Source organism: Odontomachus brunneus, unplaced genomic scaffold (genome assembly GCF_010583005.1).
Source record: "Odontomachus brunneus isolate Ranch 3 - 2012 unplaced genomic scaffold, Obru_v1 Obru_scaffold_010, whole genome shotgun sequence".
NCBI classification, from domain to species: Eukaryota; Metazoa; Arthropoda; class Insecta; order Hymenoptera; family Formicidae; genus Odontomachus; species Odontomachus brunneus.
This window is the reverse complement of record NW_022639460.1, coordinates 887,415-910,316: the sequence shown is the minus strand read 5'-3', so window position 1 is coordinate 910,316 and position 22,902 is coordinate 887,415. Positions and strand designations below refer to the sequence as shown.

At 39.3% G+C, this 22,902-nt stretch overlaps 1 protein-coding gene across 3 annotated transcripts in view; it reads left to right on the top strand.

The window, feature by feature from the left end:
* Nucleotides 1-264: 264 nt before the first annotated feature.
* Nucleotides 265-22,902, top strand: part of LOC116840623 (sodium-coupled monocarboxylate transporter 2) — a 67,880-nt gene continuing 45,242 nt past the window's right edge. Inside the window, exons 1-2 of one of the 3 annotated variants that reach the window (XM_032807532.1) lie at nucleotides 265-404; nucleotides 2,732-3,339. The gene's annotated coding sequence lies outside the window, so the exon portion shown is untranslated. Of the gene's footprint in view, nucleotides 405-2,716; nucleotides 3,340-16,373; nucleotides 16,747-22,902 lie in introns of those variants that run through there. The other 2 variants (XM_032807531.1, XM_032807537.1) reach the window with 2 other exon arrangements.

Below are 22,902 nucleotides of genomic sequence, written 5' to 3'. Positions count from 1 at the left end.
ACGAACACTCAAGTCAGCCCTGGCTGGAATACGTAAATGCCACGCTCAGAGATACGTTGGCTGATTCTTAGCAGCGCGGGAAATAAAGTTCCATGACTCAGTTAATAAACGCGCCAATACGGTGCGGAAAGGGACGCTGATAAGAGCAGTCTGTCACGCGGCCGCGCGAGTTCGCTATCGGCAGTCGGAACTGACCATTTTAATCCCACGGTGCATTCGCGAGGCTTTGATTCCGTTGCCGCACGAGTGGGCGTAATTCGGCCCGAAAGGAGACACCGTTAGCCGAAGAAAATTTCCAGCGATTGTCGCGGCTCGATCGGCTGTGGCGGTAAATTCGTCTTTCTCGACATAAATCCAGCCGCAAACTGTCAATTACGTGTCGCTTTATCGCACTTTCGCGACAAGTAAGTCACTGGTAATTAATCAGTCACCAACACATATATGTACACTCATTTGCGAAACGAATCGAACGCCTTTTTCCGATAAAGTTACCCATATAGATTTTCATGATTATCACGACGTGAGGCAATCGATACTGGAAATTCTACAATTTTTTAAATCGTTACATTTAAATATACTGTACTGAATTAATTATTAACTTTACATCATAGAGAATTTTATAGTAAAAATTACTATATAGAATTTTACCCGAGAAATAGGTCGACATTCTACAATAATTGACTGTCCTTTGGTTTCATATATGAAAAAAAAAATTTGCTTGAATCAACGAATTTCTGATGAAATATGGACGATTCAAAAGTTCTGATTTAAATTATCAGAATTCTGCCTAAGTTAACCAGAAATCTTGATAACTTTGATTGAACTCTGATAACTTCAACAGGAATTTCAGGATCGTTCATAAACCAAAAATTGATTAATCCAACCACACTTCTTCCGTATATATACTTTGAGAGTGTGTTAAGAGATGTTAAAAAATTTGTCATATTTCTAGCAAAATTTATTGTATTCTTCAGTAAGCTAGACCTTACTCACAGTTCTATTGCTGCATTATTAAAAACATAATAAAAAAAGAATTTATATGAATTAAGAAATAATTATGATATTTTCTCCGTGTACACAATAATGTACATTTTTTGTCACACAGTATATGACGTATTATTTGGACCAAATTTTCATCATTCTCTTTGTATTTTGTCTTTCTATCTCAACATTCTATGTGATAAATATCTGTGCCATACAAATCACTCATAAGAAACGCAAATATTGCAAAAGCTAGTAAAGCCAGTGAAGTCGTTACCAAATTTATGTACTTATCTGGGTAGGAACACATAAAATGGTCACAATTGCATACCATTGCTCATGAGCGCTCACGGTTATCGGTTATGACAGGAATCAAAATGTCAGCATATACGTTTGCACGGAAAAAAAAGATTTGCTAATATATGGGCAATTAAAATTATTAACTGCAAGAGCAAATTTTCTTGCTTTTATAGCAAAGTTATTTAGCTGTGATAGCTAAAAAATTTGCTAATATATTAGTAAGAAAATTTGCTCCTGCAGTTAATAATTTTAGTTGTCTATATATTAACAAATCTTTTTTTTCCGTGTGACGTAACAGTTGCAACGAAGAATTTCAGGAGAAAAATATATCTTTATTACGCTCTTATCTACTCTACAGATAAAAGTATTAACGCACCAATATTTATTGCGCATATTGCCACTGCAACTCATGTCATAACCAATCACAGCACAACTTCATGAACACTGCCTCGCAATCGTAGTCATTTCACACAATGCTAAACGTCTATTTCAGAGAAACATGCAAACAATTTCTGAGAAACTCGAACGAATGTATTACATATGTTTTTAATTTTCTTCTTTTAATTCAAACATTGTCGACAAAATACAACGCGAGAATTATGATGAAACATTTATCACGAGATTCCACAAGAGAAAAAAAATCTCATCACACAATTAACAGATGTCATGTTCGTGTTATTTGAAAATTAAATTATTTCCTTCTAATTTTGATAAATCCACCCCGATAAAATTAAATGAGGGCTCAGCTCAAGAAAATGGAAAGATCATAATAATTACGTGATTATAATTAAATCAGATAATTATCATTTGCCTTATTATTCTTATCATTATCATTTTTATCACTATTGCGCCTTGACTGATACGAATCTCGCGGAGTGTCATCGATCTCACGACTCGTAATTGAATCATCGTGGAGATAATTTCATGAAAGTGATGACACGTGACCAATAAGTGTCTGTCGGCGCACAGCCGACGAAAAGCACGGAGTTATCAGCATCAAGAGAAAGAAAGAGAAAGAGAAGCGAGAGAAAGGAATAGTTTCGATATAATGCATAACAAATTTTTTAACATCTTTTAATAACTAAATTTCACCAGAAACGTGACAAATTTTTTAACATCTCTTAATACACTCTTAACTCATATATACGAAAAAAGAAGTTTGGTTGGATTAACCAATTTCTCTCTCTGATGAACAATCCCGAAATTCCTGTTTGAAGTTATTTAACCGAAATTATCAAGATTCCTGGTTATGTTAAATAGAATTCTGGTAATGTCCACCAGAACTTTTGAATATTTCATCAGAAATTCATTGATTCGAGCAAACTTTTCGATATTGCTAATCTGTCAGTTGGACGCGGCGTCCTGGCATCGTCGGCGTCCCGTTGCCGCGGCGGTCGGTCAGCCGCGCGCCAGCGACGACGGGATAGGTACTGATACTTTTTAAATGTAGCAGTCGTACTCTGCGGACTTCCCAGTATTACGTCGGCGTCTGACCACGTCGCATGGCCAGCAATTCACTCGGAATCGGATTCAGTCGAGCCACGGCGGAGACGCGAGATGCGACCAGGCCGATGCGGAGACGTAAACGGAGCCAACGAGTGCTTGGGAAAGAACCGGTGAACGTCGTATGGTGATTGACCGGCGGCCATAGATTTCCCTCGACGTGTCTTACCCGCCATCTCGAGCAAAAAAAGCGGTGTCAGACAGCGACAGAGAAAAAGAGAGAGAAAGAGGGGGGGAGAGAATCGATCGAACCGTTGGAGCGAAACGCGCCCGCTCGTAACTCTGCGGGTTGACAGGCGGACGGCAAATCGCGGGAGCTCGACATCTGGCCCGGAAGTGTCGAGAAGTGCTGCCGAATCGGCCGTCGTGTCCTGCTGAAATAATGAAATCGCCGTACGAAATGACGCTTACGTAACACAGTGACATTATCGGACAGCCCGAGAGAAGAATGCCTGGCGACCTTGACGAACGTCGCGCAGCAGCACGTCGTCCAGCATGTGGATAACGCGAACGTCGTGTCCGACGACACCATCAAGCAGGTGACACCGTCGCAAAGTAAGACTTTTCAACCTCTTTTTCCGCCGGAGGCGCGCTACGAACGGGACTGAACGGGAATTCGCCCGATCGCCATTAGCGACTTTAAGAAATTCAACGTGCACTCTCGTGCACCCAAGGGGAGGTAGAAGGAGAAGGGAGTTAAAGAGCAGGAGGAGGAGAAAGGAAGTCCTGGGAGGGGGCGTTTAACGATTTAATCCGAACGAGTAATAACCCACCTACGAAATTGCGCCGGAGAGTCGAGAAACTTTTTCACCGGCGAGAGAGTTCCCGCGAAGGGCGCGAACGGCGAAAGATAAAACTTGTAATCTCGCGTGCGCGCGTGCGCGCACTCGTGGAAAAACTTTCCATTACAATATTAGACGAGCGCGTGCCGCGCACGGGAACGTAAACGTTAGATATCGCTGCGCGAGGACGCGCGGCGGGAATAACGGAAATTGAACTTATTCCCTCCCACGGACCATCTGGACCATCTTTTTCCGATCGGTTCGTTGAGAACAGGTCGCGCGATTTCAACACGACGCCGTTCAGACATACAATAACGTCAATGGTGGCGCGATATTAATTTTATTATACTCGTCGCTCACCTCCACGGCGAATTGCGCGCCGGACAACGACTGTGATAGAAAGCGGGGTGGGTGCTTTCTCTCTCGATATCAAATTCTGATCATTTTTCATATTTTTATCGTTTATCTATTTTAGAAAAATTTTATAGTGAAAATTACTATAGAATTTTGTAATTGAGGAACAGGTTGACATATCCTGCACAAATTGTTTATCCTTTCATCTCATATGTGCTACTTATATTTCAGGAACTGCAGTATGCTATTAATCCTTTATAAGTTTGTGGTCGATATTTTAACTACGTCATGTAAGGTTCAAAATGTCTATTGTTTTACACTGAGCATTCAATAGTCGACCTTTTGCCAAGCAATAATCATAATAATAATAAGTATTATAAAATTTCTTATATTTCATACACTCGTCATGTATCTAGGCATGTTATGTAAACTCGTAATATAGACATTAAAATCTTACTACTTTTAAAAAAGTTTTGTCCTGTAAAAGGTTAAAAAATTTGCTTTACCGTCATCTCGCCCATCAACGCTCTCTGTTAGGGCGGAAGTCCGAAAACGCTGCGCAGAAATCAGCGCAGCGCGCGCTAACGCTAGCAATTTCGTGCGAGATTGCGACACGATTTGCCGAACTTTCGCAGCCAACGACAATCCTCCGGTAACGTCGCGGAACGCGATACGATGCATATTGACAACAACGTGCGTCAACGCGCGTGAGCTCGCTCGTTTCCGGCTGGTAACGTTAGCCAGATCAGTTCCTTACGCAACTCGAGCTCGCAGCCGTCAGCAATTTATCCATAATCACTTCGCCGCACTTTTTACCGCAAACTCCGGCTAATGACGAAAGGTCGTCTGGAGATGCAACGATGGATTTCGCAATCCGTCATTCACGCGCGCATCACGCACCTTTAATACATGGCCTGTCATAGTGGTCACCCGGGATCGGCTTTAGGTTAGATAGATGGATGTAGGTGAATTTGTCAGCAACTTGACTGGCCGGAAAGGTTGCGTCCCTTATGAGTCGTTTTAGTGGCACTTGTATTTGTTATATATGAGTGACAAAATGGAATGATAAAATAGAAATATGAAAATAGAATGATTGAAATTTGCTCGAAACAACATGCCATGCAAAATGTAATGTATGAAAGTCTGAGTGTAAACTACAGTAAACATTTGTAGCCACATTAATCTAACAAGAAATTTACACCATTGTATGATGTAAATTTAATTTTTTCAAGTTTAGTTTCAGTTTTAGAATCAGTTATTAAATTTGCATCATATAATAATGTAAATTTAATGATTAATTCAGTATATAAATTAAAAAATTGTTTAGTTCCCATCATTGATTGTCCCACGTCGTGATAATCGTGAAAATCATGAAAGAATAAAGAATTTCTGCAGAATGTTAACCTATTTCTTGAGAGTACAAAATTCTGTAATAATTTTTACTATAAAATTCTCAATGTAAGAAGAAATTGACATTATTGTATGATGTAAATTAGTAAATTAATTTATTGCAATATGTTTGCCTCATATATGTAATGAATTATAGAGTTTCCATCATCGATGGAGTTAAGCATTAAAATAATCAGTGGAAATTAGCGTTGGTAGTATCAACAGTGTTAATCTCCGCGTGATAATATCGAACGGTTCAGACGAGCCAAATCTATCACAACACTTCGATCAGAAAGACACGTGAGTCTCGAGGATGCGAATCCCGAGAACACGTCACGCGACAGATCAGCGAGGGCGCTGCTGTAAAATCTGGCGAATATCAAGTGGCATTCAATCGCGAGATCGCACTTCTTTGATACACAGGGAAACAAAGTTTGCTTACGAAGAAAAAAGTTTGGTCAGATTAACAGGACAATAAAAGAGCCAAACACGTCTTAGCCAAAGGAAACTGAATTTCTGGTTCTTAAAAAACAAAATTAAAACGTGTTTGATTCGTTTATTCTCATGTTGATTCGACCAAACTTTTTTTTCTCCATGCTTCTTCATTAATTTCCACGATCTCGAGCGTGATTCGAAAACAAGATTGGGCATTACATCGGGATATCGGATTCTGCTCATTGTTATTTACTCGTCACGGAACAAACACGCCGGTAAGAATCATATTGTCGCGATTGTAGAAGCTATGATGTCATCACATTATATCCTGCGCTATAATTCAGCCGATCGACCGACCGACCGGCCAACAGGGCCGAAATGTACGGATTTCATTGTAATTGCAAATTCGTTCGATCGCTGGATATGAATTCATTCAAGGAAACGCTCGGATATTACCCATTAGCATCAGAAACGCGATCGGATTATTTGAAGACACTGTGATTATTCATATCACGATCGTGCATTTTTATCGAGGCAAAAAGGGGAGGGGGTCGGATGCGACGAGCTGCGGGGCATACCCGAGTGGCATAGGGAGTAGCGTCCCATTGCCTTGATAGACAGATGTACGTAAATTTGACAGATACTTTACTAATCAATTTTTGAAGATTGCATTTTCTCATGAGTGGTTCATATGACACTCATAATTACAAAATGGCCAGATAAAAATACAAAAAAAAAATACGTAAAAAATTATTAAACTTTGCTCAAAACAATGTGACAAAACAATGACAAAAAAATCTAAGGGATAGTAAATATTTATTTGGCCAGCACAGCATATTTATTTATATTAATATAAAATATTTTTCAAACAGAAAATTATTAGTTTCCTTAAAATCTTAGGGAAATCTTAATTTTTCATGAAAAAGTAATTATTTATTCCATTTAAATAATAAAAATTTAAATTTTAGTATATAAATATTTCCCAAATAAATATTTACTAATTTTTAGATACTTTTTCTCTCTGTGTATATAGACAAGTGTATGTAAATTTTGCAGCAAAATTTACTAATAAGTTTATAGAGGTTGCATTCTTTATGAATAATCCATATGACACTGATATTCATCATATAAAATGACGAAATAAAAATGCAAAAGATACACAAAAAAGTTATCAAAATTTGTTCAAAATAATATCAAATGTAATGTGAAAAAATCTGAACACAATTTTTAGTAAACTTGTTGCTGCTTTAATGCAGCAAAAAATTTCCATTATTACACGATGTAAATTTAGCAATTAATTCAATACATTATATCTGCTTTATAAATGTAATTTAAAAAATTACATAATTTTTTTCCATCATCGTTTGTTTCCCGTCGTGATAATCATAAAAGTTTATCTGGGTGATTCATTAGCCGCTTTCTCGACCAACAATAAGGGCTTACAATAAATCGCCGTGAAACTAATGTAAAGATATCTCGTCGGAATATCGAGTGGCTGGCTCCAGCTAGCAAAGCCTATATCTCGTAAACCGGCGAGCGATTGTACCGCTCATTGATGCCCTATTTTACATATTCTCCCACACACGTACACATACGGACGCTCACGCACAGAAATATGCGCGCGTTAAACAAGGTCCCACGAGAAGAAGCTTTTTATATCCCACTCGATAGCCGAACGGCCTCGCGGGTACTAATTAGCGGCTTGAGCGCGAAGTTACTCAGCCGAGGAGCGGCTTGCCGCAACTACGTGACTCGTTCCGTGTAAACGCAACAACCGTTTACCTGTATGACCCGTTACGTAACGCCACGACACGTCACGTGCGTCCGGTAAACAGATAGAAATGAAATGCGCACGGGACACTATCTCAAGAAACTTACGAGCGGCACAGCCGCGCGTGTGCCGTTCATTCATGCGACGTGCGCGTCGACCACAAGTCGACCGCGTGATTCGTTTCCGCGACGCGAAATTATTTCGGCCAACGGCAGAAATAGCCGCCCTCTACCCACTTAGCAAGTGGCCCAAGTTCGAGCGAAGACCTAAGTATGTGTTCGCACGCGCGCACACACACGAGGGAAAGAACGAATTGTGAAATAAACTTCCGAAAAGCTCCTATTTCCAATGTTGTGAATCTTGGTAAAAATGTCCCAAATATAATATATGCGCGTAGAAGAATTTTGTCGGAATAATAAAGATATATTCTTAAAATAAGAATAAAAAATACGCGAAATTTGAATTTATTCATTTTTTTCATTTTCCCGTACAAACTTCCGGAGAAATACCTTTTCTTGCAACCTTTCAAATCCGAATTTTCCTTGAACCTTGTTCCCGACAAAAATCCCTCTGCGTATACATTTAGGACCATTTGGGACATTTTTGCCAAGTTTCATAGAAACAGGAGATGTGATCTTCCCGGAAGTTCAGTCGAACAAACTATGTTTTGATGGCCGATCGCGCAGCTTCATTTTTGTTGTTCTTTTTACACCAGACACGAACGGCGCATTGTACGACCACGGAATACGCGAGATAATTGCATGAGAGGTGCAGGAAGAGAGGAAGCAGGAAGAGGCAGGGAAGTGAAGAAAGGGAAAAAAAGAGGGGAAGAAAAGACGAAGGATAGCCGAAGCATTCGGCGACCTCTTCACAAACTTTTCGCAATAAACCAGAGCAAAAACGCGGCGCGGCAGCATCTGACGCTGTCAAAAAGTCCCTAATGCGAGTCCGGGGGCTGTAATACGGCAGACACGACCTGCGCGCCGCGGCCCTCCGCGTCGTCGCGCTTCGGTTTTTTGCCGAAGCACGAGTGATGAGAGAGGAACGTCGCTATCGTCGTCGTCGTCGTCGTCGTCATCGTAGTCGCCGCCGCCTCTGCCGTCATCAGCAACTACCGCCACGAGCGACACGAAGGAGAGAAGCGGTCCAGGTCGTGGCAGCTGGATTTGCATTGTAAAGTTTCCCGTCTCTCCGCGTCCTACGTGCGCAATTTCGCTCAATTGCGCCGTCGTTGCCGTTGCTGCCAGCATCGGAACGGGTAAAGCTAGTTACAAAAGCTCCTTCGCTTCTTCCCGCCCTACGTCTCCCATCGTCTTCCGCGATCTGATAAAGGTTCATGCATTCCGCTCCCAGAGGGTCCTTCTCGCCTCTCCGATTCGGAGGAACGCGAGCATGAGAGAAAGAGAGAAGGGGGAAAGGGGAGAGAGAAAGAGACAGAGTTTTGGTAATCGTTACGCCGTAGAAATGTAATGTCGACATCAGTTACCGGAAAGATCTACGGATACTTCATCTCCATCGATCTAGAATCTGTTCTCTTTGGTAGATTCGAGCCGAAAGCCTCGTTAACGAAAATTTGATTCTCAAATTCAGATTAGTAGGGCTGCTAGATGATTAAAACGAGAAGCCTTATAGGATCCGGGGCTAATTAGATTCGCTTTATTAAAAATCCCTCGGCCGCGAGTCAGTAACGCGATCAGCGGCTGCGGCGAGAAAGTTAGAAGACGGGATAGTTGGCCCGGGATCCCCGTGTTTCGTGTCACGATGAGAATTCGACGTTAAGGGATACGAGAACTATGAAAAGGAGGCACGCAAGGAGATCGGATGAGACGCGTTCGGCGGGTGACTTTGCATGTTAATCGGATATCCTGATTTAAGGAACTTTCGGATAGCGATTGTGTGTGTGTGTGTGTGTATGTGTACGGGAAGGGACAATCACATTTACATTATGAACACGATACAAGAAAGCTCCTTTTTCTCTTCCTTGCCAGTCGAGAGGGAATTCTCTTAGACGTTCGTATCTTTCAACGAAGTTTGTTTAACAGCTATTTTTATTTAACAACAATTAGGTATAAAAGGTTTGTCATATTTGTCGAATAGAATAGAAAACGCGAAACGATCCGCAAAGACTAATTTGTTTTACAAATAATCAGAGTGATATTCCCGGGCAGACAGTTGTACGTCAATTTAAAAGAAACTTCATTAGTCGATTTGTGAAGATTGCATCCCTTGTGAGTCGTTCATACGATACTTACATTTGTCACATAGAATAATGATAAAGAAATTTTATAATAGCATTTCTTTCAATCAGATCTCGAAATATAAATAGCACAAATGAAAGAATAACAAATCACTGCAGAATCACTGTCAATTTATTCCTCAATTACAAAATTTTATAGTAAATGGACTGATTATCACAATCGATGATGAAAAGTTCACAAATTTTTTAGTTATAAGCAAACATATAATATTTATAAACGAACATATTTTATTGAATTAACATTTAAGTGTACATTGATATAAATGTTCTGTTATATAAAATTATAGTAATACTACTTTACTAAAAGTCACTTTGACAAGTCACTTTATGTGATTTGTTTTAAGCAAATTTGGAAAATTCTTTTTGTATTTCTATCTCGCTATCTTATATGATAAACATAAGTGTCATATGAACCATTCATAAGGGGTGCAATCTTCACAAAAAACAACTAGTACAGTTGCCACCAAATTTATATTTATCTGAAAATTTTTACTATAAAATTTTCTCCATCTAAATGTTATATTTAGTAAATTTGTTGCTACATTAATACGACAAAAGATCTGTATAATTTTACTATGTAAGTTTAACGTTCAATGAAATACAGTATATTTAGTTTTCATGAATATAATTTTTAAAAATTGCAAAGTGTCTATATTATCGATTGTCTCACGTTATAATAATTCCCTGAATCTATCTGGATTGTTTCGGTATTTTTTCGACATATAACGAGGACTTTTTATTTTCCTTTTAATATCCGAACGTCCTATGAAGATATAACAGGGAAATGACGAACCTTTTGCACCGACCTCACGTTAAACTCTATTATTCTTACTTAACAATCAAGTCTGACGACTATCACGGTTTTGTTTCGTGAAAAGCTTTCTCGCCCTTGCGAAGGATACAAAGAGAAAGACATCATTCTATTCTCTGCTAAGAAAAACGTTTATTCAGTTTACTTTCCTTCTTTTAAGAAATGATTGTTTTTAACAAAGGATATTTTGTCGATAACAATCTTCAAATATACTCATGATAAATTTGAGAAAAGCTTATTATCATATCCTCAAAAGGGAAGAATTTATTCTCTCTCTCTCTCTCTCTCTCTCTCTTTACAAGAACATCATAAAACTTCATTCAGAAAAAAGTGGGTTTGATAACATCTTTTGTACGCAATTTTTATATACTTGGCGCAAAATGCTACGTGTCTCGATCGTTTCTTTCCTCGGGCTCGTACGTGACAAGACACGGACGATGTTGATTTGCATTCTTCGATGAACGTGCATTGTCGCGTTCGATAACAGGCAAACAGAAAATATACTTGACTTTTGCGCGTGTATCTCGGAATAATTCGCGAAGACGACCACAGTATTTAGCGGATAAATGGCGCTAAGTGAAGCGCCGTTTCGCCCGAGTCGTGTCGATTAAGGAATCAGACGCGATCTCACGCCCGGCTGTCGCGAATGAAGCGCTATAAAACGCGCGAATACACGACGTCACGCGCCGCCGCGATGAAATATTTCAACTTTTCGACATGTGAACTTTCAGATACCTCCCCTCCGGTCCTCCCTTTCGATGGCAAAAGCCGCGCGCTTTTAGCGCTAAATGTGTGACTAACCGATCCTTATTTCTCTCTTTTTTCCTCTCCTTTACGCAACACAGGCACGCTAAATACATTATCTCCGTTTTAGCAAATAAACTGGTAATCGCGTCATCGCGTTTGCTTGAGCACGGAGATGAATGGAGTTCGCGTGTGTGTGTGTGTGTGTGTGTGTGTTCGTGCGTGCGTGCGTGCGTACGTGCGTGTGCGCACGCGAGCGAGCGCACTTTGTTCCTTGTAAAAATGCAACAGAGGCGGAACTATCAGACGCACAGATTACCACGTAACGGAATATAAAGAGATATGATGAGGGAGACGACATTGATTAATAATCAAACTCGCGGTATTATCACTGCTCCTTTTATCCCACGTGCTATTTCGCGCACGATCACCGTTTAATTTTCACAGAATCGCGGACGGATATACGAGCAGGAAGAACCGCGGCGATTAGGTCAATTATCTCGTACTCGACGAAACGCGCGTCACGCGCATCGCGCGACGCAATGTGACAAATGCGCAAGTATGTACGAGCGAGCGAGCGAGCACATATATTTACAGCTAATTTGGACACAAATCAGTAATTAAAGGAAATTGTGTTTACGTCGAACACATAGAAACCGCGACCACATTTGCATTGTAGAATCGCATTCGCGCGACGCGTAACACAGCAGCGGCCAGCGAGACAGCCGCGTTGCACTGCGCTGCGCGGTTTATTACAGCTCGCTTTATTAAAACTTTGTCCCCTCGCTTTTACCACGAAAGTAGCCTTTCCTAATACTCCTAATCGAATTAACGTTGAGAATATAAAGGGCGAGCACTCGAATTCGATTAATAAAATGCCTATGTCGAAAAAAGATCACTCTTGAAAAAATATCTTTATTTTTGTCGTATATCTTCGAATGCGATTGCACAGCCTTAAATGAGGATAACTTACTTGCAAGAATATAGTTCATATGATATTTTTTCAAAGAAGAGAAAAATGTGTATTCTTAATATTCAAAAGTAGTTCTCATTAATGTAAGACACAAAATATTGGATGTTTATTAAGCACTTTTTACTCGGTACAATGAGTACGATCTATCCTGTAAATCTTTTTTTTCTTTTTGAACATCCTATATAATTTTGTTAAACAAATTTATCGTCCTGAATTTAAACAATAATTTGTTGAGTTGAATATAAAATATATTGAGATATAATTTTGTTTTGCCTTCGTTTAATACTACATAACCTCATTTGAGGATTGACATGTCAAAAAAAAGATATTTTCCAAATAATAATGTTCTTTTGTGTAAAATAACAAAGTGCACAGGGAGAAACACAGATATGAAAACTACACAATTACGGAACAAGCAGTTGTGAGTTATTCTTGATTGGAGTGGTCGACAGTAGTTCCCACATATATATATATATATATATATATATATATATATATATATATATATATATTTTCTCAATATTTATTCCGTAATTAATTAAAATGTATAAACGAATGAGCTCACAAGAAGCCGTAGCTAAGAGGTAAGCCATTTCTATTACACATAGAGCCTATCTTACCGCTTCTCGTGAGCTCATTCGTTTATACATTATAATTAATTACGTATATATATATATTACTGTATATATATAATTACTGTATATATATACACGCATATGTATATTTGTGTGTGTGTTGCGTGTATAGGAAGGGGAATTTAAGGGGATTCATGAAATAATATATTTAAAGGGTAATAAAATTGTGGGGGCTTGCTCGAAGTTCCGCAATCTCGCCGCTAATAGCATTAAGAACGACAGCCCCCATTCAGGATATCCGAAAGTTCATAAAATCTAAAGTAGCGAGGCAAACTCGTTCGGAACGGACACCAACACTGTTTATTATAAAATAATGCAGCGGAAGCTGTGTCAAACTTTATTCAATTCTTTATTAACGCTGTCATCTTGTCGCTCTCGCGGATCGCAAAAAGCCGAGCTTTTTCGGGTTGGAGTAAATGAAGAGGGAAAGAGAGAGAAAGAGACAGAGTCAGAGAGAGAGTGTGTGTGTGCGCGTATGTGAGAGAGCAAGGCCGCGAGGCAAAGAGAGACGAAGTGCCGGAGCCAAAGAGAGAGGGAGAGAGTGAGTGAGAGGCGGAGTTTTCCGGGTTCGCGAGCTGGTTCGTTGATCGGGACGCCGGTGTTAGAAACTTTGTTAATTCCGAAACTTCGTAATTAATCCACCGACAGGCTGTCCTTGCGGCGCATTAGTGTGAAAAATATGCTAAAATGCGGCGCGTGATGGCGGATGTCCCAGCGATATGAGTTATCGATGAAGACAGCGGCATAGGCGGCCCGTAATGAATGAAGGACAATTATGTAGAAGCCCCCGGCGAACACGACCCATTCGCGCCCGTCAAACGCCGAGTGCTCGACGGCACCGAATGCGACGCTAATTATGTGGCAAATTTTACTCCATGCCCTCGCGACACTGTCACACCGCGTGACATATGCAGGATATGTCGCGTACTTCGGCGAATGACACGCAGAAAAACGCAAACGGTGAACGGAATTAGCCGGATCACATCTTTATTGAATTATCTCGAGACCCTTCTCATTTTCTCTTTCTTTCGTTTCTTTTCCTTTCTCTCCTCCTCTCTCTTTATTTTGTCTATTATTATCGTGCTAAAGAAGTATATTCTAAAATTAGTAAATATTTATTTGACAGGTGATATTTACTTCAATCTAAATTCTTTTGTTTAAGTAGTATAAATAATTTCATGAATAGCTCTCATGAAAAACTAGTGTTTTTTTTAAGTTTAAAAAAAATGTATATTTTCTTATTTTAAAATACATTTTATGTCAGAATAAGTGAATATGCTGTTAACAGCCACCAAATATAACAGCCAATAAATATTTTTATGTATTTTTCTTATTTCTTTTTTTTATGTTTCTTAGATATTTCTTATTTCTCTTTTTTATGTTTCTTAGATATTTTTTATTTCCCTTTTCTTATGTTTCTTAGATAATTTTTCTTTCAATGTATAATTGCCATTATCATATTTGTCTCTGAGTGTATCACATAGCGAAAATAGAAATAGAGAATAGAAATACAAAAAGAATATGAAAAAAATAATAAAAATTTACTCAAAATAATTCTCAATGATGAAATCTCAATGGTGAAATATGATATAAAATCTGAACGTAACTATTCATAAATTTACTTTTACTTTTTCACTGTATATTTTCATATATATTTACTCCTACTACTTGTATGCCTGAAGGAATTTGTGATCCCAAGGTTTAATAAATCTATCTGTCTATCTCCCGAGAGATCACCCTTCGTGCGTCGATGTTTCGACAATTGATGCTGCCGAGGTCGCGATTTAGTTTTCCCCCTTTCTCTATTTTTTCTGTTTTTTTTTTTTTTCTAAAAACGAAGCGCCACGCGAAAACAAATTTCACTTCGCGCTTTCGGTTCGTCCATTCGACCGCTCATTCACGCGTGATCGCGTTCCCGTCGTCAGTTGCCGTACTCGCCATTTACAGCGAACACCCAGTATGCTGTAAATGCCGGCTCGCACGATGAGGTACATATTTGTATGGGCTTGACAAGTATCTGTCGGGAAGGAGTATACGTTATTTGAAACTGCCGTAATGGCCAGTTAACACGAGCCCGGCATGGAGGTGAGCCGAGTGGACAAATTACTTGCTGCTGCGAGCTACCTGTCGCGTGCAAAACATCTGCTGTCCTAAAATTAGCGGCAGAAGGCGGGGAGGAAGGGGAGGAGAAAGCAAGTCGCGAGCCAAGCTGTGAACGGAAAGACCCCTTGTGCGGCGCAAATGAATAGAAAGGTCTTCTATTTTCGAGCTTCGCGCGCGTCGAAATCCGCATCGCGTCGCCGATATTTCGAGCGCGAGCCCGTTGCAACCGCGCGCGAATTTATCGCCGATTTTTCTCCGTGTGGAAGAGCGCCCAAGATCCATCCCTCTCCGCGCGCACATGTCGTTTTATGAATTCCATCTCGCGCGATAAAAAATGCGAAGAAAAACGCGAACGAAGGGAAAACAAGATCGAAATTTCATTTCGTGGGTCGTCGCTGTGACATGCTCTTTCCATTTCTGAGAGAACCTTTCCTATTCCCCTCGAATAAAGCGCATTTCCCGCACTCGCTTCTTTCTCCTTCAGCAGAAGGAAGAAGAAGGACGGCAACAACGGCAATGTACAAATGTACGAGTATTCGTAATGGAGAAGATAATAGTGAATACAGAGTTGCCGTGAAGGACACGGGCCCCGGTGTATGTCCTCGCGTAATCTCGCTCCAACGTTAGCTTGCGAAACGTTGTAATGTCTATCTACGGGCGCGGATGGAGAGAGGAATCATGCGGTTTACGAGATATTTCAAGGGACACACTCGCGCTCGCGAGATTCACCAACAGTTCCGAACCGTTCTCTGTAACAGCCAGTTGTTGCTGTATATTTTTTTGCTTCCTCTCGTGCGTGGGTGTGTATTTTTGTTTCTTTTTCCTTTTATTTCACGAAATCAATCTGCAGTGTATAGACCGATAGAGCGTGCACGTCAGCGGGCCGAAACGACAACGATCGATTCTCCGGACGAAATGTAAATCGTCAAGCAGCGCCAAACTGGACGAATACTTGGTGTTAGTGAGAAGTCTGGCACAATACTTCTCTCTCTTCTTCCCCTTTCTCTCTCCCACTCATTTACTTTCTCATTCCCTCTCTCACTCACTCTCTCTCTCTATCTCTCTCTCTCGCTCGCTCGCTCGCTCGCTCTCTCTTTTTCTCTCTCTGTTTCTCTCATATTCCGTTATTCAGCGACGGTACAATGTGTCCGTGTTACGGCGCCGATACTGTGCGGCCGATTGACTTTCATGAACACGTCAATCACGACGTGTGACTCATGTAACATCGTCCAGTCACGGAAACTAGTACGCGAGGAGAGGGTTCGGATCGCAGGGGAGATCTCGCGGCGGCAGAAGAAAAATATATCCGCGGAAAAGAGTCGTGGTTGGTTATGCACTTACTTAATTATACACTATTCCGAGAAAATCAACGACGGCACGAGCGTGGCTCGTGCTAATTAGTGGATCGACATATGTTACTGACGAGCTGTGTGCGTTTGTTTGTTTGCATCCGTATATATGAGTGTACCTACTTGTGTATGTGTGTGCGTGTGCTACGTGAGAACGAGAAAAAGTTTATATAACCGAGAGGTAATAAACACTTCGTACCTTGCGATAATTTATCCACTCATATCCACGAACGATCCACATGCGGAGATGTAATTTGGAAAAACCGACAGTCGAGACTTCGCGGAAATGCGTGCCGCGCGTTTGTAGTGACATCCGATATTCTACTCTCCTTCCAGCGCGCCAACATCCAGACACACAGGTACGAATATTCAACAGCAATCTTTCTGATCGATTTGTTTACGTTCCTTATGAATGCTTCATGCGGCATTAACGTTTATCACATAGAATGACGAAATAGAATTATGGAAGAAATATGAAAAAAATGATCAAAATTTGTCACGCAAAATGCAATATGAAAATATGAGCGCAACTTTAAGTAAACTTACAGCTGTATCTGTCATATTATTATATAAAGTTATGTGTAATTATATATAACAACTTTTATATAGCTGCAAGATGTACATGTGTTATATGCATGTTGCAATTACAATTGCATATAACAAGAATCTTACATTATTGATGTAAATTTAATGATTAATTCGATACGCAGTATATTTGCCTTATGAAAGTAATTTAAAATATTATGTATAATTATAGATGAAAATAATTTGAAAAAATGATTACCATCATCGCACACGCGCGGTTATCTCACGCTGTGATAATCATATGAAAGTCTACACATAGAAAAAAAATGCTATGATAAAAAATGCTGTGCAATTTTGTAACCAGAGTGGATTTATTTTAATTTGCAGTAATTGTTCTTTCCTTTCATATGTACTGTTCATATTGTAGGAACTGAAATGTGCTATTAAAAAATTGGCTATGTTCCTTAGCAAGATAGATATCTTGTTGGCAGTCGACTTCTGCACTACTGAAAGCATAGATAGATAGATGTACTCGTATGTGAATTTGGCAGTGACTATACTAGTTGATTTTAAAGATTGCATTCTTCATGAGTAGTTTGTATGATACTCATATTTATTATATGGAATGACGAAATAGAAACACAAAAGAGATGTGAAAAAAACGATCAAAAAATGCCGAGTCAAGTGTCTATAGATGTTTCGTCTCTTTCATAAAAACTTGGAATGTTCCGATTAATGATACACCGATTTGAAACTTATGTCGAGCAGATTAAAAATATAAAATCTCGATATTATTCTCGTCGTTTGGGAGACGTACGTTCAAAATGTTGTAATCTCAATAGTATGGCTGTTTGTTAAAATTGCAATCTTTTGAACTGTTTACCTTCCAAACGAATTTTTGCTCAAAATAATATATCATGCAAAATATAATGTGAAAATCTATAAAGTAATATTCTGAGTAATATTCTGAGTAAATGTTTTACTGCATCGTTTAATTTTATTATTATATATATAGGGTGGGCCATTTTAATTTATCTAGCCGAATATTTCGATAACTAAGACCGGCAGACAAAAATGTTTCAGACAAAAGTTATATGGATCGATGAGGGATATAAGAAGGTACCATTGGTTTGTTCTTGCGTGGCCTCGCCAAGGTCAGGTCGAGATCAACTTTGCTTTTTTAAATAGAAACATACATTTTTTTATTACGGAATTTTATTCTACGTAAAGAAGCAAACAACTTTTATTTGAAAACATTTTTTATCCGTCCTTTATCTAAGATATTTACGAAAATATCTACAAAATTATTGGTTTCAATAATTTTTTACTCGAATCCTATTAACTTTACTGAAAAATAGCAAAAGATAAAAACTGTCTATTTTTTTCTCATAGAGCTCTGAGATTTTTTTCAGAATTTTTTATTAACTTTTTAGTACTTCAAGAAAATACAGTATTTTTGTCTGCTTAGTTTTCGAATTATTCGGCTGGATAAATTAAAATGGCCTACCCTATATACCCCAGAGAGATTTCCATGATTGTCACGATGTAAGACAATCGATCGTGGGAACTTTACGATTATTTTCACATTTATGAGAAATCATTGTATGACGTAAATTCAATAACTAATTCAATACATTATATTTACCTCATAAATGTGATTCAAATAATCGTAAAGACGATCGATTGTCTTACATCGTGACAATCATGGAATTCTCTCTAAAATATATATATAATAAAATTAAAACATATTTACTTAAGAAAAAAAACTATAATATATTTTCTTTGTATATCTGGGTCAGATAGAAGCGGATAAATTTGGCAATAACTTTGCTGATCAATTTATAAATATTACGTCTCTTACGAGACGTCGTTCATACGATATTCATATTTATCACGAACTAGGAATATGAGAAGAAAATACGAAAAGAATTGATTTGCTCCAAACAAGGAAAATCCGCGAGTGTAACTTTAAACAGTGAACTTTCAGCAACGTCAATACAATAAAAATTTAATTATTTAAATTTAATGATGTAAATTTTGCGATTAATTCGATACAGCATTTTTTGCCCGAGATAAATGTAATTAAAAAAAAATTGCAGAGTTCCCATCATCGTTTGTGTCACGCTGCGACACGATCATGAAAGTCTATCTGGGTGATGCGTGCGGACAAAAAAAGAGCCGACTCACCCCGCCGCCAACGGCGATCGCGTCAATCGTTCCAATTACTCTTCATCCAATCCGTCCGGCGCGAATCTAACGCGAATTAATCGTAACGATTACGTAAAATCGTAGGCGCTGCTGCGATGTTGCGCGAATATCCAATTATAATGACGATGAAACATTTATCCTTCCGATCCGGCAGATGACGCGGGTTTCATCGCAGTGGTTTAATATAGACATTGAAATGTGCATCGCTGAAGTGCGCGCGGTGTATTTTGCGGATGTAATTTATGCAAATTATATCGGAATTAGCCCGCGCGAGCACACGCGCGCACGCGATGAAGAATAACGTATAAATTATGCGGAGATATAGTATATCGAGACTGCGGGGCGATTCTCTCCTAGATAGTAATCCGGCGTGATTATGTGACGATTAAACGGACGCATTATACATCACAATTACCCACAGCTTTCGCCGGCACGCTCTCAACACGTTTTTTCCACGAACTCTCTCCGCCGGGATTCTCGAAAACTCGGAGTATTTATATAACGTGTGCGCGCACAAAGCGTAATTTGACAGAATGACGACGGCCGACGGTCGCTTCGTGAACAGGTAACGCAAATTACAGCGTAGCTGCTTTGTAGATCAGATCGGTACACACTGAACTTACGTGTTTCGCCGCAAACTTGCTAATTTACGTCATAATGTTGCACGTGACGAGAGGTCGAGATTACTCGCTGTGTACATTTTCGCAACAATTGCGTCGCTCTAATGGGACGTGTGTGCATATATGTGTGTGTATGTGTGTAAGACGATCCGTACGGAAACTTCGGTTCTTCAATCTTCTTTGTACACAGCGCCGCGTTCTTCCACGTCCTATCCTTTCCTCTCCGCGGCCGAGAGAGAAAGAGAGAATATTTAATTCGCGGAGGAGAGAGAACGAAAAAAAAGAAACGATCTTGCAGAATTCAGGACCTTTAATTCGAGCAAATGTTAAAGTAATGTCAGACAAATTACTTTCCCGGAGGAAACTTAACGAGAGAGTAGACGGGAGAGAGAAGTGAAGAAGGGGAGGGGAGAGAGAGAAAAAGGAGAAAGATGGAGGCAATCGTCGACACGAGAATGGCGTATTATCGAAGAGGAAGGAGAGCAGTGATCTGAGTTAGAAGTGCCGAGGAATAGCATCCTAAGGAGCCGGTAGGACGTATAAATCCGCCATCGTCGAATCTTATTAATATACCGAGGAACGTAAATAATATTTACGTGGAGAAACGCGCGACTATATATTTATAGATAGGGCACCACGGCTATTTGAATTTATTTATAGGGAAGGGAAAAATAAGTATCGTCGTATCGCCTCTCGAAGTATTAAGGCCTACGATATAAGACTTGCGGCGGCAGCAGCCACGGTCTATTCAAAAGAATTTATTTATGAATACAAACTTAAGCTCGAAATCGTAGACATTTGCATAGACAAACGCGTCTGTAGCGTCAAATAAAACGAGCGAGCGAACAGGAGCGGGGGCCTTAAAGGCCCGGAGCTACATTGGGTACACGAAGTATCCAATCGCGGTAATGAGAACGGGGAAGTCTCATGTCTCATGCACGGAGAAAGAATCTCGGTTCGTGCAAATGAATAGGGAGCAGATGAAAATTCGGGGACACGAAATGATATCTCTGTAAGCATTCGTGCTGAACATTCAGCTGTAGTAAAACTTGGTTGCGACAAATAAAAACATTTAACTCTGAGCAGAAACCCTTCCTACGTGAATCTTCCGAGAGAAAAAATATATCTAAGGCATATAAAGAAAATATTTATTCAGTAGGTATTAATAACTTGTTTACTTATACTGATAAAAAATATTTTTCTCTCAAACAAGAGAGAGAATATATATTTCCCTAAAACCATAACTTTTGATAAAAGCAACTGTTTATTCTATTTAAATGAAACAAGATTTAACCCTTGGACGATTAAACCCTTAAACTTCGATGCAATCAACTGGAACTTTGTAATATGTTTGTGTCAAAGTCAGATTATCCATATTAAAAGAACACTTTTATATGGTGAAAATATTTGTTCCTGTCAAACTGCTATTTATTTACTGCAGTACAAATTTTAATATGCAAAAGTAAAAAATAAATTTAAAAAAATGTAGGATGATATATGAACTCATCTTATTGTTTGCATTCCGAATAAATAAATATTTTTTTACCTTTAAATATTTTTTCTCTCAGTATACAATCGAGTTTTCCACACATCTGCTGCCTATTCTTACTACAAACAAGAAAATTCAGTTTACATTAACAAAATTGTTTCTTTTTTCGTATGGTCGGAATAATTTAAGAATTTACTAAAGATGATTAAGGATTACGGATTTGTGAACGTATCAATTGCCATACTGATCATCAGTGACGCTATGATATTGCCATATTTTGCTAATTTAGGTATAAAACGTAATTGAGTGTATATGATAAATTAAATATCCGACAGGGGAAGCCAATGAAGCGAACTAACAAATTAATACATTGCAAACTGCATTTGTTTACCACATCTTTGGTGAATGAAACTTGAATTGAACATTGAAATAATCAATGATGATCGGCCTGGCAATCAACGTGTCAAGAATCTGTGAAAGATCTATTAAGAATTCATTAAGGACTATTAATGATTTATCGATTCATTCATTCGCTTGCGCGATAAATGAACGAATGCGCGCACATTCGCGTGAAAAATTCTTCACACTGAAAAAGTTAGTTTTGCATTTGGAACTAAAATATTTGGTACACACGGTTGGCATTACCATGTTTTTCGTTTATGTCAAGCACATGCGTTATTGAGAAAATGACACGGCAATTAAATTTTTTAGTCGCAATCACCGAACATTCATATTCGGTTGATTCCATTTTAACCAAGTTATAGTCCGATGTACCAAATTTTCGTTTCGACAACAAAACCCTTTTCGCAGCACCTTCTCTCTCGCGCTCGTACACGAGACGTATGACGGTTCGAATCTATCTCCTTGAAGGCGCGGAACGCTTAAATAATCCAACGTGGGGATCAAATTAACATACTAATCGAAAGAGTAAAACGCTCCAAGGCGTACCGGCGAATTTTGAATAATCTCAGATATCGCGACAGAGAGTATTAGAAGAAGAAGAAAAAGAGGGAGGAGAGAGAGAGAGAGAGAGAGAGAGAGAGAGAGAGAGAAAGGAAGAGGGAGAGAAAGGTCAAGTGGACGTTACTTGGCACAGCGGGGTTACGTAACGCGACTTCACTGGAAGGCAAAGTTGAAGTCCCGATACGAGCCGCGAAAAAGCGAGATAGAGAAAGGACAAGAGGAAGAAGAGAGATATATAAATAAATAGATATATAGATATATGAACACAGAGAAAGGGAGAGAAAGAAGAGAAAAGGAGGGGATGACAAATTGGATGACGGCGCCTCTAATGCTCTCTCATATCGACGTAATCATTGTTAGCGCCGGCATTGTATCACACCCGCAATTTCATTCCATTTCCTTACGTATGTTGTATATCGGCCCGTTAAACTCAGCCGCGGTGAGGACGGGGATAGCAACCCTCTTCCCCATTACACGGCACGGCCCCCACCCCATTTTTATCAATCCGGACGATTTACCGCTGAAAGAGCTGTAATGTAGAAAAATGCTCCAAGCGAAATTTTCAACGCGATTCCGACGGGGGCGGGCCATACTAAAATGCAACGACCGGGAATACCTCGCGATGATCATTCTTTCCCTCTCTCTTTTTTGGCTCTCTCTTTCTTTCTCTCTCTCTCTCTCTCTCTCTCTCTCTCTCTCTCTCTCTCTCT